Source organism: Diprion similis, chromosome 13 (assembly GCF_021155765.1).
Source record: "Diprion similis isolate iyDipSimi1 chromosome 13, iyDipSimi1.1, whole genome shotgun sequence".
Lineage (NCBI taxonomy): Eukaryota > Metazoa > Arthropoda > Insecta > Hymenoptera > Diprionidae > Diprion > Diprion similis.
Genome location: NC_060117.1, coordinates 6,813,221 through 6,828,699, shown reverse-complemented (window position 1 = coordinate 6,828,699; position 15,479 = coordinate 6,813,221). Strand labels below are relative to the sequence as shown.

The following is a 15,479-nucleotide window of genomic DNA, read 5'->3' as shown; positions in this document are numbered from 1 at the left end:
TCTGACTAAAACTGCTCGGAACTCTTCTTGTCTGAAGCATAAAATGCGACAGCAGCAGGTTTTGTGCAATTTCACCACAAACTCGGTAGCTAATGTGCTTGAACAAGGCCCACCGGGAATTTTGTACTTCCCCAAGTTCAACATCACCGCAATTATCCGCATCAACGATTGCAAAGCGTATCAAGAATAATCCCCCTAGCGCTGCTCTCTCAACGCCGCAGAAATAATCGATTTCAATTAGCTGTCCCGCAATTATGAAGAGATTTCTGTTTCTCGATTTCAAACTATATTTTTTACAGACCCGTCTCAAATTCACCAAATTCTCTAATAATAGAGCATCGATACTTGGCAAGATGAATATTCAACCGTTTGGAAAAGTTATCATTGGTTTTAGAATAGTCGGTATAGTCTATATATATATGAAAAACGGTTTTCCAAAAATAAAATTCTCATTTGATTACCGAAAATTTTATTTAACAAATTTTAAATCATTTAAAATCAAGCCAAAACAAGAAATCATATAAAACATTGGTTAGAATACATTTTTTTAGTTTGTATTCACCCGATCTTTCTCCTAATGTTTTTAACTCTTTTAAGTACCCTGATTTTTTGTGACCAAACTTCTCTTCTCGCTACTTATTTTCCTAGATGTGATGCATTTATTACACAAATCAAATCAATAAACTTACTGGATTTTTAGTGGTGATACATTTATTCTAGTTGATAATTTTTATTTGTTTTTGTTTTTTTTTTTATTTCGATTGCCATTTTTCGGTACCAATGCAGGATAACAAGATGGAAAATATACTACCTTCATTATAACGTAAAATATCCTTTGAAGGGAAGCTCTTTGCGTGGAATCATTAGACATGATCGATATAATCGGTTGAACGGAGATGAGACCTGAGTAGGTTTTCAATGCAATGGAGATAAGTAGGGGGCCGCTAAGTAAAGCAGGTCTTTGAGATTCCGAGTTGAGCGAGTTACGTACCCCGCAAACTCCTCAGACCCGCTTTATCCGCAACTCGGGTCCGCTGTGGATCGAATTCCTCAACGAGGGTTCTTCCCGAGGACAAAGTTACCTCGCTTATATTTCAATCGAGGAAATATTGGAATCAACATCAAAGAAACCGTTGAGATCCTACCAGTAACGTTTTTCCGAACGAAACTTGTGCTGCAAGGATCGCTTTTGCCGAGACCCTTCAGATATCTGTGAACTTGAAATCTTCTAGAGTTCTTTGTGGTAGGGTAGTATCGCAAAACGTCACGCCCTTCGTTTCGAACACATTTTGATCAACAACAGACTATCGATTCAATTTTATATGTATATATAATCTTTTGGAAACCAAATGACTTGTGCTTCAAGTTGGTGTTTCAACATGAAGGAAGTGCAGACATTGTAACATTTTCGGGTGCGGATCAATGTTCCAAGTTGTGAAACCAATCAGGAATAACATTAAACGGTCAAAATCTCGAATATTCCAAATTCTGAATAAATCGAAGTCCCGAATGGTTTTGATCGTTTGGAATTTTAAAACATGGATTGAAATTGAAAATCCTTGAACACGTTCGTTTCAAATTCAGAAAATTATATCTTTCACCGCTACCTTCAACCTCGTCGTTACAAAACCACGTTACTGTCACCATCATCATCATCATCATCGTCATCATCACTGTTGTTGATCCAACCGGTAAAATGATAAATTTACTGGAGCCTCGAGGTTATGTCCAGTACCCAAACAACTTCACTCTAAATGAACGAGTTGATACCAGTTTCCTCCAGCAAAGAGTTTCCATTCAAAGTTAGCATAAAGCTTACATGCTAAGTAATGAGGTGTCTCACCTGCGCTTGTACTGACAGTGAAAATCGTTTCCTCGTAACCAAATTAATCCCCAACTGGACTTCGGGTTTGTTGAAGAGGTGCCCGGGTGTTCGAATCGAATCGTGGCTAGTTTGGTGTAGCATGACAGAAGAAGGGTGGCCCGAGGGTGCCAGAGACGGGGTTGAAGGGCGGGAAGGAAGAGCCAGAGACCCGGAATACTAGGACCCAGAGCGTGTTTCATTATAGGAAGTTTGGCCTCAAAGCAGCCTCCCTGGAAGGTTGGGAAAGGTTGGGAAGAGCAACACACATAGTAACACTGCCCGCGGCACCCAAGGGCGCTCAAATTGCTAAGCTCCTTTCCAGCCTCCATGGCATCCGCAAACCAGGCGAAACCACCGCCCACATCTTTGTGCCTGGTGCCCCTTATGCATCGTCGATCTTCCGTCTTTGGTGAAGTACTTACGGGGGTATCTCTGCTTGCCGGCTGGTAAACTTTTCGTCTTCGAATAGTCGAGGTTACGATCGTAAAATAGGGCGAACAGCGTTACAAGCGTAGCGATTCACCACGTTGCTCTTGCTGCTTGAACTCTACTGGAAACTAACTAGAGGCGTACTTACTTCCGTGGCTATTACCTACCTCAGGCTTATGGCTTCACGGTGAAAGCGCATCGCGCTGATTGCGAGTGCAGCGAACGTTTGAAATCGACGGATAAACCTTGGGTCGTCGCAACGACCCTTTAAGGTGCTTGTAAAGACGCGTTGTACACCTCAAAAACGCGGGGATGCAAAACATCTATACCGCTCAAGCGATCAGAGTGAAACTTGGGCAATTAATGCCTTATTTTGGCAAAAAGTGGAGCGACTTTTCATTTTTTCAAAATTTGAAAAAAAAAATTACAGATTGGTTACCACCCACAGAAATTGGCCAAATTTTCACAGTTGCATTAAATGGATCGAACCATCTGGTATGATACCACTCGGTGGTGATGAAACACACATGTTGAGCCCAGTTCCATGAGATTTGATGGTGAAATGACGAAATGGCAGCTGATCTGGTTTCCGATTACGAAGTACACCAAAATCTCATTTTGACGACATTTGTTACCGACATTACGCGCATGCCGATAATGTATGCGTGTAATGTCGGTAAGAAATTACCGACAAATGTCACCAAAATGAGATTTCGGTGTTCTTCGTAATCGAAAACCAGATCAGCTGCCATTTCGTCATTTCACTATCAAATCTCATGGGACTGGGCTTAAAATGTGTGTTTCATCACCGCCGAGTGGCATCATACCGGATAGTTCGATCCATTCAGTGCAACTGTGAAAATTTGGCCAATTTCTGTGGGTGGTAACCAATCTGTAAAATTCTTTTCCAAATTTTAAAAAAGTAAAAAGTCGCTCCACTTTTTGCCAAAATAAGGCATTAATTGCCCAAGTTTCACTCTGATCGCTTGAGCGGTATAGGAATTTTGCATCCCCGCGTTTTCGAGGTGTACAACGCATCTTTATAAGCACCTTAACCGGGTCTATCGTATTATCTACAAGCGAAAAACTATTCCCCGAATCGAAAGTTTATACGGTTCGTCATTTTCTATGTCAGGAATTGTTTCCAACTGATATTATTCTGGCGTTACTTCGTAGTATCGATGGAAACAACTACGAAGACTATACACTTCAAGTTCCTATAAATATAGCCCAAGATTGAGGTAGATGCGACAGAATTTCCACAAGGATGGATCGCTCCATTTCCCGAACAGCCAAACCTTTCCTACGGGTACCAACAGGATATATTCGTAATGCTCGTGTGGGTGATCCGAAGGAAATATCGAAAAGTATTGAAATGCTTAGCCGATATTGTTACCGGTACTTCACAGTGAATAACCTGCTTACCGATATTCCGATATCTATTTGCGGGATAAACTCTGCGATTTGAGGGCGGTCAGAGCAAAGGTATACGAACCGGTTGGTACACTGTAGAAAATGGCGATGTTGTAAATCGCCAAATTGAATAGTTCGATGGAATTTGTGTGGGCAGTTCTACAAAGTTAACTGGTACAAATTGATAGGAAATTATTATGCAGTCTACAGATGTTTGTAATGCATTTTTTACAGTGTGATGTCTCAGAGTTGTTGTTGTTAACATCGAAAACATTTTCATTTGTTTTACCAAAACACCAGTTTATGGAAAACGTACGATTCACAGCTCTTGAACCTTCCATGATTCACGGGTTTCAGACATCAAGGACAAAAACACAAGTTAGAAAAGCTCGAAAAGCTCATTTTTACAACAAACTTCGAACACGATGTGTTCACTATTTCACGTCGACAATTGATCCTTGCAGAATGAAAAGTCCAGACATTTATAAGAAAAATGTTGTCTCAGTTGCAGAACAAAAAGTACATAAAAAAAAAGCTCGAGTTGTGTAAAATGTCAATCTCGATTCATGATTCGACTTACCAGGATGACATTTTCAATAAGATGTCTTGACGTCGTATGAAGGTTGGAGACAATTTTGAATCGCACATTTTTCTTCCAGTAAAAGTCAAAGTTACGAGTTAAAGCTAACCTCATCAGCCGTGGGACACCTTTCGTCTTTCTGTAAAATCAAGAATCGAAGTGCGTTTCGATTAATCCACCCTAAGAAACAATTCTGGCTTTCACCGTGCAAAAAAGTAAGTCAAGGATCGCATGAGGATATCATTCGACTATATCTAGGAGGGTCACCTCGGTACCTGAGGATCGCAACGTGTAGCGATGTTGGGAATAGTTAAAACTTGAAATCCTGGCTCGCTTCTGGTAGTTCGGGATTCAGGAATAAATCATGAAACGGCTGCCTGCACTGTCTGCCATGCAGATAAATCGCTGAGGGTGAGCGCGTCTGATTCGGCATCAGGGCTGTTTGCGTTTCAGTTGAAGCTTATGGCGGAGCTTCCCGTTCCAGTCGCGCCTCGAAAGCCAACCAAGATATATTACAAGGTGGCCTCAGAGCGCCAGAAGATGAATTTCCTCGTTTTCTGAGGGACAAACATTTCCTGGACGCGTACTGGCAGACAACCTTGCGCGGAGTATCGAGCGAGTCGAGAGGGAAGTTAAATTGTTTGCCCGAGGGTGGAAGTTTTTCATGACTACTGCGGTGTTGTCTGCATAGCGAGCTTCCGCGAGGCTTTCATGAATTATGCGACGCGATCAGTAGGCATACGAAGCTTACACGAAATCACGGAATCGCACCGAAATTCCGAATGTAAAGTACAAAAAAAAAAAAAAACTATCAAAGGCTTGTTTCGCGAGAGTTTTATGTATTCCGAACGTATAGAATTTCAAAAACTTTAGTTAACATATTGCGAAAATTTGTCTTTTTGATTTGATTGAAACTTGATTATCTTCTTGCATTTTGTTGGAGAAGGTTATTCGATTTTTTTCAAATTCTTATTTCAAGCCGTTCATGAAATATGAATTTTCTAAAATTTTGAGTAGTTCTTATCCTCTTTTTAATGCTTATAACGATTTGAATGGTCCATGAATTCAAATATTTTTTATTTTCAAATTGTGTGTCTTCAAATTCACTTTGTAAAAATGATATGCAAGGAAATATCAAAAAGTTTTTGTATTTTGTTTTAACACACAAGCACTGGACTGTTTCACATTGAAGCAATATACATGGGATGTTCAATGGCAACACAGCATAATGCGAAATTTATATTTTTGATCTGGCTGTAATTTTGCTAACTATTTTGCATTCTATGGCAAAAGGTTCCTTGATTTTTTAAATATTTTTTGTCAAACCATTTATGAGATGTAAATTTTTTTTTTGCTATTTCCTGATTTAGATGTTGTTTTCTGAAACTGCATGTTACCAAATCTACTCTCTGAAAATGCAAAGCAACAAATTATCTAATACTTTTTTAATCAAGTTTTTTTTTCAATTTTGAGACTAATCTCTCTTGTTAATATTGAGTGTATCGATCAACTTGTTATTTTTAGATTCTCAAAAATCCTATTCCACAAGTTTTGAGCCTCGTCTTATCATTCACATTGACAGATTTTTCAAAAAGTTACAGGTATTTGAAAAACAAGAATATCAAAATTTGCGAAACTGCATATCTCACGAACTGTTTGACGAAATTTTGTTTCCTTAAATCAAAAATCAAATCAAAAATATCAACATGGAATGACCCATACACATATTTTTCTTCTCACTGGGACAACGTTAGAGCCTTAGCTTATACCAAACTGAAGTTTTTTCCCTTAACATACGTCTGGCAATGTGTGGTGCCTCATATGTCACAGAAAAAAAATGTTTACTCAATTTGAACTGCTGTTCGAAACTTTGAACCGTCAAAACCATGCAGCCTCGGTATGCAGTAATCCTAACCTGTCAAGACCTACGGTTCCTTTTCCTGGACAGTGTTTGTCTGAAACTTTGATCTTGAGTGCCAAAGACCGAGCCATTTTCGAGGCGGAAATGGAGTCGGCCGCTTTAAGTTGAATCGCAGGTTGGAGTGACATATCTGAAAGATAACAAGGACATGGATATTACGGCTTGTAGGATAGAGCCAAAGTCGTCCAAAAGGTCCAGGGACAAGATGGTTGGAATGAATTTTACCGCACAGCTCGGAATCCGCGCCGGAATTGCCGGTGAAGTACTCGCTATATTTCAAGACACGGCATGAGTTGATCCGACGGCGTTGCAATCTCACCGAAATGCTGGAGCCGGCCATCTTAATAAAGCGGACTTTACGAGGGAACAACCATGCCAACTTTTACAAGAAAGAACTAGACACACGGAATCCAGACGATTATGACCATGAATATGTTATAGTTGAAAAGCTCAAGCTGTCTCTCCTCAAACCCTAACCTAAAACTTAACGCTCAAGGTCCTAATTTCCACTCTGTATTCATTGATTTTATACACATACGGGAAATTCTAAAACAAATCGAACTCTGGTCATGAAAAATGATGGAGTATTTTCAAATTAATAATCTTTGAGTGTATATGAACATTTTATCTGATGCAGTTTTTTCTTGTATAAAGTGAGTCCTTCTTGAGGAAAAAATTGTAATATGTTTATAACTGGTGATTCTTAAAAATTTGAGAATTTTACCATCTATCTATTTTTCTTATACTGAGTGCGCAAAATAGTAGATATGTTGAATGAAAATATCTGTTTTTATAGAGTAACTAGATATTTCGATTTAATTTTCGCACTAGTGCGAGAATGAATCATTTTACGCACTCATTTCAGTACGCAAAATTGAACTTTGCGCACTCGGTTGGGAAAACTAGTATGCGCAACACGTGATCAAAAGTGTATCTTTTGCGAACTAGTTGCACAATCTGCGAGTCTGTCCTTTCTCGTTCACCTATTTTTCTCTCCTTTCCTTTTTTCTCCTTACTTTGCTCTCCCTGCTGAGACTTTTCCCGCGGTATTTGCCGACGTCTGCAGACAGACAGACAGATACTCACCGGGTTTCACCCCCTTAGGAGGATATCTGCAGCCTGACCCCGATCCCAACCTCACGTTCACTGATAGATAGACAGGCGGGCAGACGAACCGAATCTGCGATGGAAGAGGCGATGCTATCAGCGAAGATCCTGAGAAGCCAGCCAATCTTCTGCACAAAGCTTCTTCGTACGCTCCGTATTCCTCGAATTGCATCTCGGTATGTATGGTGCAGCAGTCCTTCTTCCAACCAGCTCGTGAAAATGCGATAGCTTCCATAATCTCTAGTCTCATCACAGCCATGCCCTAAGAGAAAATAAAATAAGTATAGGTAGACCAGTTTCTAGCTATCTCCCGTACATCGAGAGACTCGGTTAGTCGTCAGGGTCCGGCAGCGATCGAATTAAATCTTCATGCTTTCTTTTTCTCCGATCCTCCATTTTCTCTCGCAGTCTTTACACCGCTCGCTCTTTCCTTCCGGTCACACTAATCTCGTGATTTCGTTGAGGCGTAGATTTCTTACGAAATATTTGAAGAGGCTGATAAATCAGGAATCAGTCAACTTTTTGAGGTTAATTTATTAAGGGGACACGTCTTAAATTTTAACTCATAATAAAGCTCCATAAAACAACTGATTGTCACTCGGTTACAATTAGTTATGTCTCATATGTATTCAAATAACGTGAAAAAATGATGTTTTTCGAAAAGCTCTTCGCTTTGCGATTCTTGTAAAAACCTGAAAATATTTCACAGCTGTTGGAGGAGCGTAAGGAACAAAAGTTACCATAGAAATTGCGATCGGATAAGTTACAACCTAATTGTCTCATTAATTGGCTATCGAAAATTCTCACAAAAATTGTCGAACAAAAGAGGGTTGATAGACTAGAAATTGAAAAAATATATTTGGCTTGTCAAACCTCTTTTGTTCGAAATTTTTTGGAACAATTGTCAGTTAACAATTATTGGGACAGTTAGGTGATGGTAACTAAAAATTTTCGCACATCAAGAGTTTATCCATTTCAAACATTAGAATAATTTAAGACAAAAAATACTGAAGTATCAAGCAGAGTCTTGTTAAATAATCGATAGATTTTTTCGATTTCGCCTAACGATTACTTATTTTCCTGGCATCTCACTAATGCACTTTTCTCATCACACTTGGTATCGAGGAAAACACAATTTTTGTAAAATTGCGTTGATATTGATTACATTATTTGATTTTAAGTCAGTAATATTCCATTTCTAATTGATAAAAATAATATTTACTTCAGCGAATTTCTGAGGAACAGTTTTCCCAAGAAAATAAACCGTCGTAGAGTAAAATTCCAAGAAATCTACTAAATTTTCATTTATATTGAAAAAACTTAAAACCAAAAATGGATGTAATGAGTAGCTCTTCAGTTTATATAACGTTGGTTTGAAATTTTCTTAAATTTTTCAGAAATTTATTTTAGCTTGCAAAAACACTAAAGCGAGAAATTCTGAATGTTAGATTATCTCGTAATTAAATTAACGAAAAGGTGCTAGATTCCAATTAATAAATCTCAATGACGCAAAGAATATATACACTGGAATCCAATATAATTTTGCTGATCTTCGTAGGAAATTTTTTCAATCTTCTTTCAGGCGAAGACCGTAGTATTTGAGCATGGAATATTCAAACACCCAATGAACGTAAAATAGGAATGATTCAAGATCAAAAGATGAATTCAGTGGTACGCCGGAAACAGGCAGGCAGCAGCAGACAGAAATAACAGCTTCAGCTGAGCCGGTTCGCACGGTTTTCGTCGTCAAAGAGCGAGAGTAAAGAAATATTTACCAAGATCCAAGATCCTCCCTCGATTGCATCGGGGGTTTTTTAAACTCCGTACAAATACGAGCTCCGTTACGTTTCTGCTTTTGTTCAGTTTATCAGATCTACGATTATGCTATCGATTTAACACAGAAGAACTTATAAATCCACAACTTGGACCGTTTCACAGTGTCGCGAAATTCAAAAAAGCTAATCAAAACAAGAAGACCTTTATAAAAATTTATGAAATTTTCTAGTCAGGCGTTTCCGAAGTCACTGTATTATGAATACAAAATCAGATTTTTAAAAAATAAAATGGCGGACCCAAAATGGTGGACGAATCTTATTGAAAAAAAAAAACAGCTTTATCTATGTGAAATAACCGTAGAAGGGTCTTCGAGGTTGCCGATAACGAAACCGATATCGAATGCAATAAACAAAATGGCGGCCTTGATCGGTGAAAAACGAAAGCAAAAATCAATTTCAAATTTCACAGAAAAAAAAGAATTTCGGTTGCGTAAAACTGTGATTACGCTTCGATGCATAATTTATGAACACTTGCAACACTCTCGTGTTTCGAATAATGTTCACGATTTCATCGTTGCAACAAACTGCCAACAAACAGGGTTTCAGCAGTAACACTTAATAATAATGCAGTGCGTACGACTTAAAGAATCTTGAGGTTGCCTACGCGTTATATGAAGACTTCCATTTTTGAGGTTAGGCAGTTTTTCGAGTAATATTTAAGATTTCAGCGTTCCAACAAACTGCCAACAAACACGGTTCAAACAGTGATGTACTAAGGATCCCTCTAACAAATCTTGAAGTTCTACGCGTTATTTAAAGACTTTCATTTTTGAGGTTATGCCGGCCAGCTTTCGTGAATTTCGCCGCGGGGTGGCGTTTGCAGGATGCTTCAACTTGAAAATTTCTAATCACTTCCGGATTCAGCGTCTTATCGCTCGCACAAGTTCAATTATTATTAATATTCTGTTATGCCATTCGAGTCTGTAGTTCACGAATGACAAATCGTGACTACCGCATCTTTTTCTTCGCTGATAATTATGTCTTACGATTAATCATCTCTCGTGTCAGGTAAGCGAATAGAAAAGAACAAAAATTTCTAAATTCCAGAGGCGTGAAATTAATCTTTTTACTAGCTCTCTCGCGATATTTCATGCAGGGGTTCACCGCTGTGATAATTAATTTTCTCCCGACTTTGTTAAATAAGTTATCAAACTAACTATCAAATTTTAACCTCAACCAAGATGCGAAATTTATAATTAATTAAACTCTTCCGACATATTATTGTACTTGATTTATACGTATAAAATAGTACAAAAATTAATATCTACAATTTTAATTTCTCAATTTTGTGAAGAAATTTCGAATTTACCGAAAAGTTTGAGAATATTTTTCACTCAAACGTTGTAAAAAAAAAAAAAAAAAAAAGGGCTATTGTTATACACTGTTCAATACGCAAAAGCTTTTTGTCTTTAATTTCACCATATTTTAACAAACTCTACGGCTTAGAATTTCACATCGATGCTTTCCGGATATAAATACCGTAGTTTGAACATTCACGGTGGAATTCATAATCAACTGTTGAATATATATGTAAATATGAACGAGTATTATTAAAATCGTGGAGGGAATTAATTCAACCCTTCAACTCTGAACTCGTAAGCCTGCTTAGAAATCCAACGTTTCCAATGAAAAATTATTTCTGTTTAATTCTTCGTCCTTGTATTGAACGCAGTAATTTTTACCTCTCTTGGTTCGCTGCTTGTGCGAATAATTTTACACTTTACAAATTTCAACTCACATTCATAATATATCGGACTAATTTTATTTAACCCTTAAATGTCACGCTTTAGAAGGAATTCTCTAAATGTCATAAAAATCTAATTTAGCTTTGAATCACTCAACTATAAAGTATTCAGAGTCATCATCTGGAGAAAGAAAATATTGTGGTACAAAAAGTCGTATTTCACTTTCGAAGTCTGCTACGCGACAATTTTTTTGCTGATGATAATATATAAGTTTGAAAAGTGCTTTTTTTGAACCTCAAATATATCCATGAAATTTACCGAAAACACTCGGCTGGTTTCTGTTTTTTCGAAATTGGTATTACTTTTCACCCTGAACATGTATGTGGCATTCCGTACCAAATCGACAAGCATTTGACCTCATCATTCGTGTTTTGGCTTTTTTTGGTTTCCGAACTTTGTACGTAATACATAACACAGTGCATGCGTTTTTTTTTTTTTTTTACAGATTTTTATTCCCAACCGTTTTCGACGTTGAAATTTTAGAAATTTTAGAACCATTTTGTTCCCCTTAGAACACTTTTTCATAAAAAATAATATTCGGTGAATATTACTTTTAATTTTCAATTTTCAAGCAAAGCTAATGCTCGTCTTTCAAGTTAGAAGTGTTTGATCTCGACCTCGTTTACTTAGCATAGAACGCACCATACACCAAATGCTACTGGGTGGTATTCGGGTTCTCATCTGACATTTGAGGGTTAAAAACGTGAGCACAGCGAGAATATTAGATAAGGATTAAATGGAAGAAGAGCATGATAAACGGCCCGGAAAAAACGTAGAAACAGAATTTTCCCTGCCCCCAGAGAAAAGGGTAGAACTTATACATTCGCTGCGTCGGCTGTTCAAGACGATGGAAAAGAAAGTTATGCCGCCGGTGAAAAAGAGGAAATAAAAAAATCTCCTCTCGTCCTCGGCACAAAGAGGGTAAAAAATTTTCAAAAAAAAAAAAAACGCTTATTTTTCACTGATATTCCAAAAGTTCAAACAACCTTTTTTCCACAACGGTTTATATTTTTTTCAAAAATCCCAAAACAAATTTTCCGATTTCAAATAAGCGATCAAACCTAGAAATAAAACGATTCTCACAGCTTAGGTATCGGTGAACAAAAATTTCTCTCAGCTCCAAACTGTGACACAAAAAAAAAAAAAAAAAATACATATCGCAGCTAACGCGCAGATAACCAGATATCGAAAGCCACATGGGTTCACAGTATTTTGGCACTGATTCCGAACGCATCGAATACTTGGAAAAATTTTGTCTCCCGTAGGAGACACAGACAGATCTCGACACTTTTTTCGTCCATTTCCTTTTTTTTTTTCCCCAACTTTTTCTTTTTCTTTGGTCGTTTTTTTTTTTTTTTTTTTTTGTTCTCTCTTTTTCTTTTTCTTTCTTTTCCTCCTTCCAGCAGATATTGATACCAAAATGCGAACTCGCGCGTCTCGCCTCGCCTCGCAGTGACTTGCCATCGGGCTGACAGCTGTGATTTATTTGGCTTCCTGCTGGCTTCCCTTTCGCCCTCTTTGCCCGGCAACCCCTGCAGATTATCGACACACCCGACGGATTCGCATATATTTGTGCGCACCGCCGCGATGGCTGTGGTGTGAGAATTTTGCGGTGACAATTGTGGTTCTCGGTAGGCAACTGCTGTTTGCCATTTGAAACGGCGGCGGACCACCTGCCGAGAGCTGAGCTGAATTTTAGGACGAAATGTGCGCAGTCAAAGCCGGCCACGAAGCCTCGCTTTGCTTCGGAGGCGAAGTGATGCGGCTTCTCCGGGATACAAAGCTGACAGAGTATATATATATATGTGTGTGTATATATGTAGGTATATGTATAGATAGATACCTGCGTGGGAAGTATATTAATACGTAACTACACGATTTTACGTGTGAAATCTGGAAATTTCGACTTGGTTGTAATAAAAGATGATTTAAGAAATAAGCCAACGCTGTGGATTTTTTTTCTTTCTTATTTTGGAGAAAAAAAAATAGTAATAATAATAATAGTCGTTAAGGCGAAACAAACGGGTGACAATATTTTTATATATGTCTTTACCGAGAGTTTTTATTCGAGAGAAAAAAAGATTATTGATTAAAATTTGAAATATTTAAATGTAGAAAATTGCATGTTTATTACTATTAAACAAAAACTGAAAGAATGGATTATATGGAATGAAGTGAGTGTCGTTGGAGGAAAATATTTTTTGAATTTTTATACATCTTTACCGAGAGTTTTTATTCAAGAGAAAAACTAAATTATTGATCAAAATTTGAAATATTTAAATGTAGAAAATTGCATGTTTATTACTATTAAACAAAAACTGAAAGAATGGATTATATGGAATGAAGTGAGTGTCGTTAGAGGAAATAATGTTTGAATCAATTGGATTGGCACTTAAATTAGTTGTTGTTTGTTTTTCGCGAAAAGATAGAAGGTTGAATGATATTATAGTGAATAATTTTTTATTTAGCTTAAGTTTGTCAGATAATTTTTTGCGAAAAGATACTTTTCAAGTTCATACTATTGTGTGTATTCCAGTGATTACGCAATAAATTTTTCTTCAACTAGAAATTAATTATCCGAGGACTGTGCAATTTATCGATGAATCGGTTGATTGGAAAAACAATTAACTAAAAGGACCGATTAACCGATGAATCGAAAATTCCCAAATCATATAAAAAACGATCGATCTTCGAAAATATGTCAATATAATAAATAATTCTTTACTTTACGACGATATTCTGGAATTTCGAATATATCGACACGGTCTACAAAAAAATCTTTCGATATCACTACTCCTGCACGTAAAAATTCAACGTAAGATTTTTTCAGGTCAAAGTAAAAATATCTAATTTCCAAAAACGAAATAATCTGCATCGCAGAATTTGTAAATATTCAAAATGGAAATACAAAAAAAGTCAGAAAAAGGCAGGAAAAAATATAGAATGAAAAAGAACATACCTAGCAGAAAAAAAAAAAAAAAACCCAAACAGAATCGCCACAATTCCAAAGGTCGTATATATGTTTCACATTTTTGAAAATTTCAAAGTTTTGCCCAGTTTTTCAAATAATTTCCACCTGTATTTTGAAACTTTGAATTTAACTAACAGGAAAAAAAAGAAAAAAAAATCATCAAACTTGGCAAAAAAAAAAAAAAAAAACCCGCAGATTTTGCCGTATTTCAATAATAACGAAGAAAAAAAAAAAAAATTTGCTCAAATAATTTTATCCAATAGCGGAATATCACAGGCATTAAAAGCACTCGAGCGATCGTAATCTTCCAATTTCAATCATAATTTTCTATTAACTTTATTCTATATCGGAGGTTGAGTTGTGAACCCGCGTTTCAGGTTCCACCGTTCTATCTATTCTCGGCAAATAGTTGCGTCGGTATTCTCGTCGGGTGGGGAGGGGGGGGGGGGGGGGGGGGGGGGGACAACGACCGGCGAGTTGATATCGCGGATTTTACGAGCTCTGAGGGGCGCCGGTTTCTTCGCCTGTAGTCCGGATCCTTGAGGGTGTGTGGTGACCAGCCGATCCTTGGACATCCTGCTGCCACCCCCGGATCCAGTTGTAGCTATATACCTACATACCTACGTTTTTCATTTTCTTTTACGACGCCTCGACGTCGCTGCTGATAATATTGCAAACGAATAGCTGTAGCTAGCTAGCTACGGAGAGGAGGCAGCAGATATGTATAAACGAATACACCCACGACATCTATACATATATATATATATATATACACATACATATATATATATATGTATGTATGCCTTACACGCGCAAATTTTTGCATGAAAATACTACCCGATGGGAGATTCGCCGGTGGTCGAGGTATTTTTGCCGAGGAAGAATATTTGAATACTCTGGCGCCCACGCGTTAGCTCGGAGCGAGCAGCGCAGAAGCGCCGGGGGGTTGAAAAAACAGGGTGAGAAAAACAAAAAAAAAAGATTCGGAAAAGTAACGAAAAAAAAAAATAAAAAAAAAAAATACAAGAAACAAAACAAAACAATAATGTTATGCAAATAAAATTGCGCTGCTTTCGCGACGAGTGAAAATAAAACGTTTTGCAACTCCCCGCCTTTTTACATTTAACTCCTGCAGCACGCATATTTCTTTCTTTTATTTCTTTTCTGTTTTTTTTTTTAATCTTTTTTCCGTCGACGAAGACAGTATACATATACCTGTATATATGCGTATATATGTATACATATATGTATGTACATGTGTATATTGTATGCCTTTTCATATGTATAAATATACACACCACTTTTGCACACCCTCGCGGTATATTAATCGTACTTAACCCGTCGTCGTATTTATGGTTTTTTTTATTTTATATCCTACTTTCACGTTATACGGACGTACATAAACCGTTTAGAAAAAAAGAGAGAGAGAGAGAAAATGAGTGAAAAATAAAATAATAATTCATTTTTTTTAGACGGCTTACAGTGAAGTTTAATCGGGGTGGGGTTGAAGTTCCGAATTTGAAAAGTTCCGAAAACGTGTAATTCTGTATTATTTGATAGCGAAAGTTGAAGTGAAGGAATGGAATTTTTATGAAATAAGAAAGTTTTGAATGG

The 15,479-nt window shown here is 37.3% G+C and overlaps 1 protein-coding gene across 4 annotated transcripts in view; it reads left to right on the top strand.

The window, feature by feature from the left end:
• LOC124414092 (leucine-rich repeat-containing protein 24-like) overlaps nucleotides 1-15,479 on the top strand; it is a 118,367-nt gene that overhangs the window by 83,839 nt on the left and 19,049 nt on the right. The window lies entirely within an intron of this gene.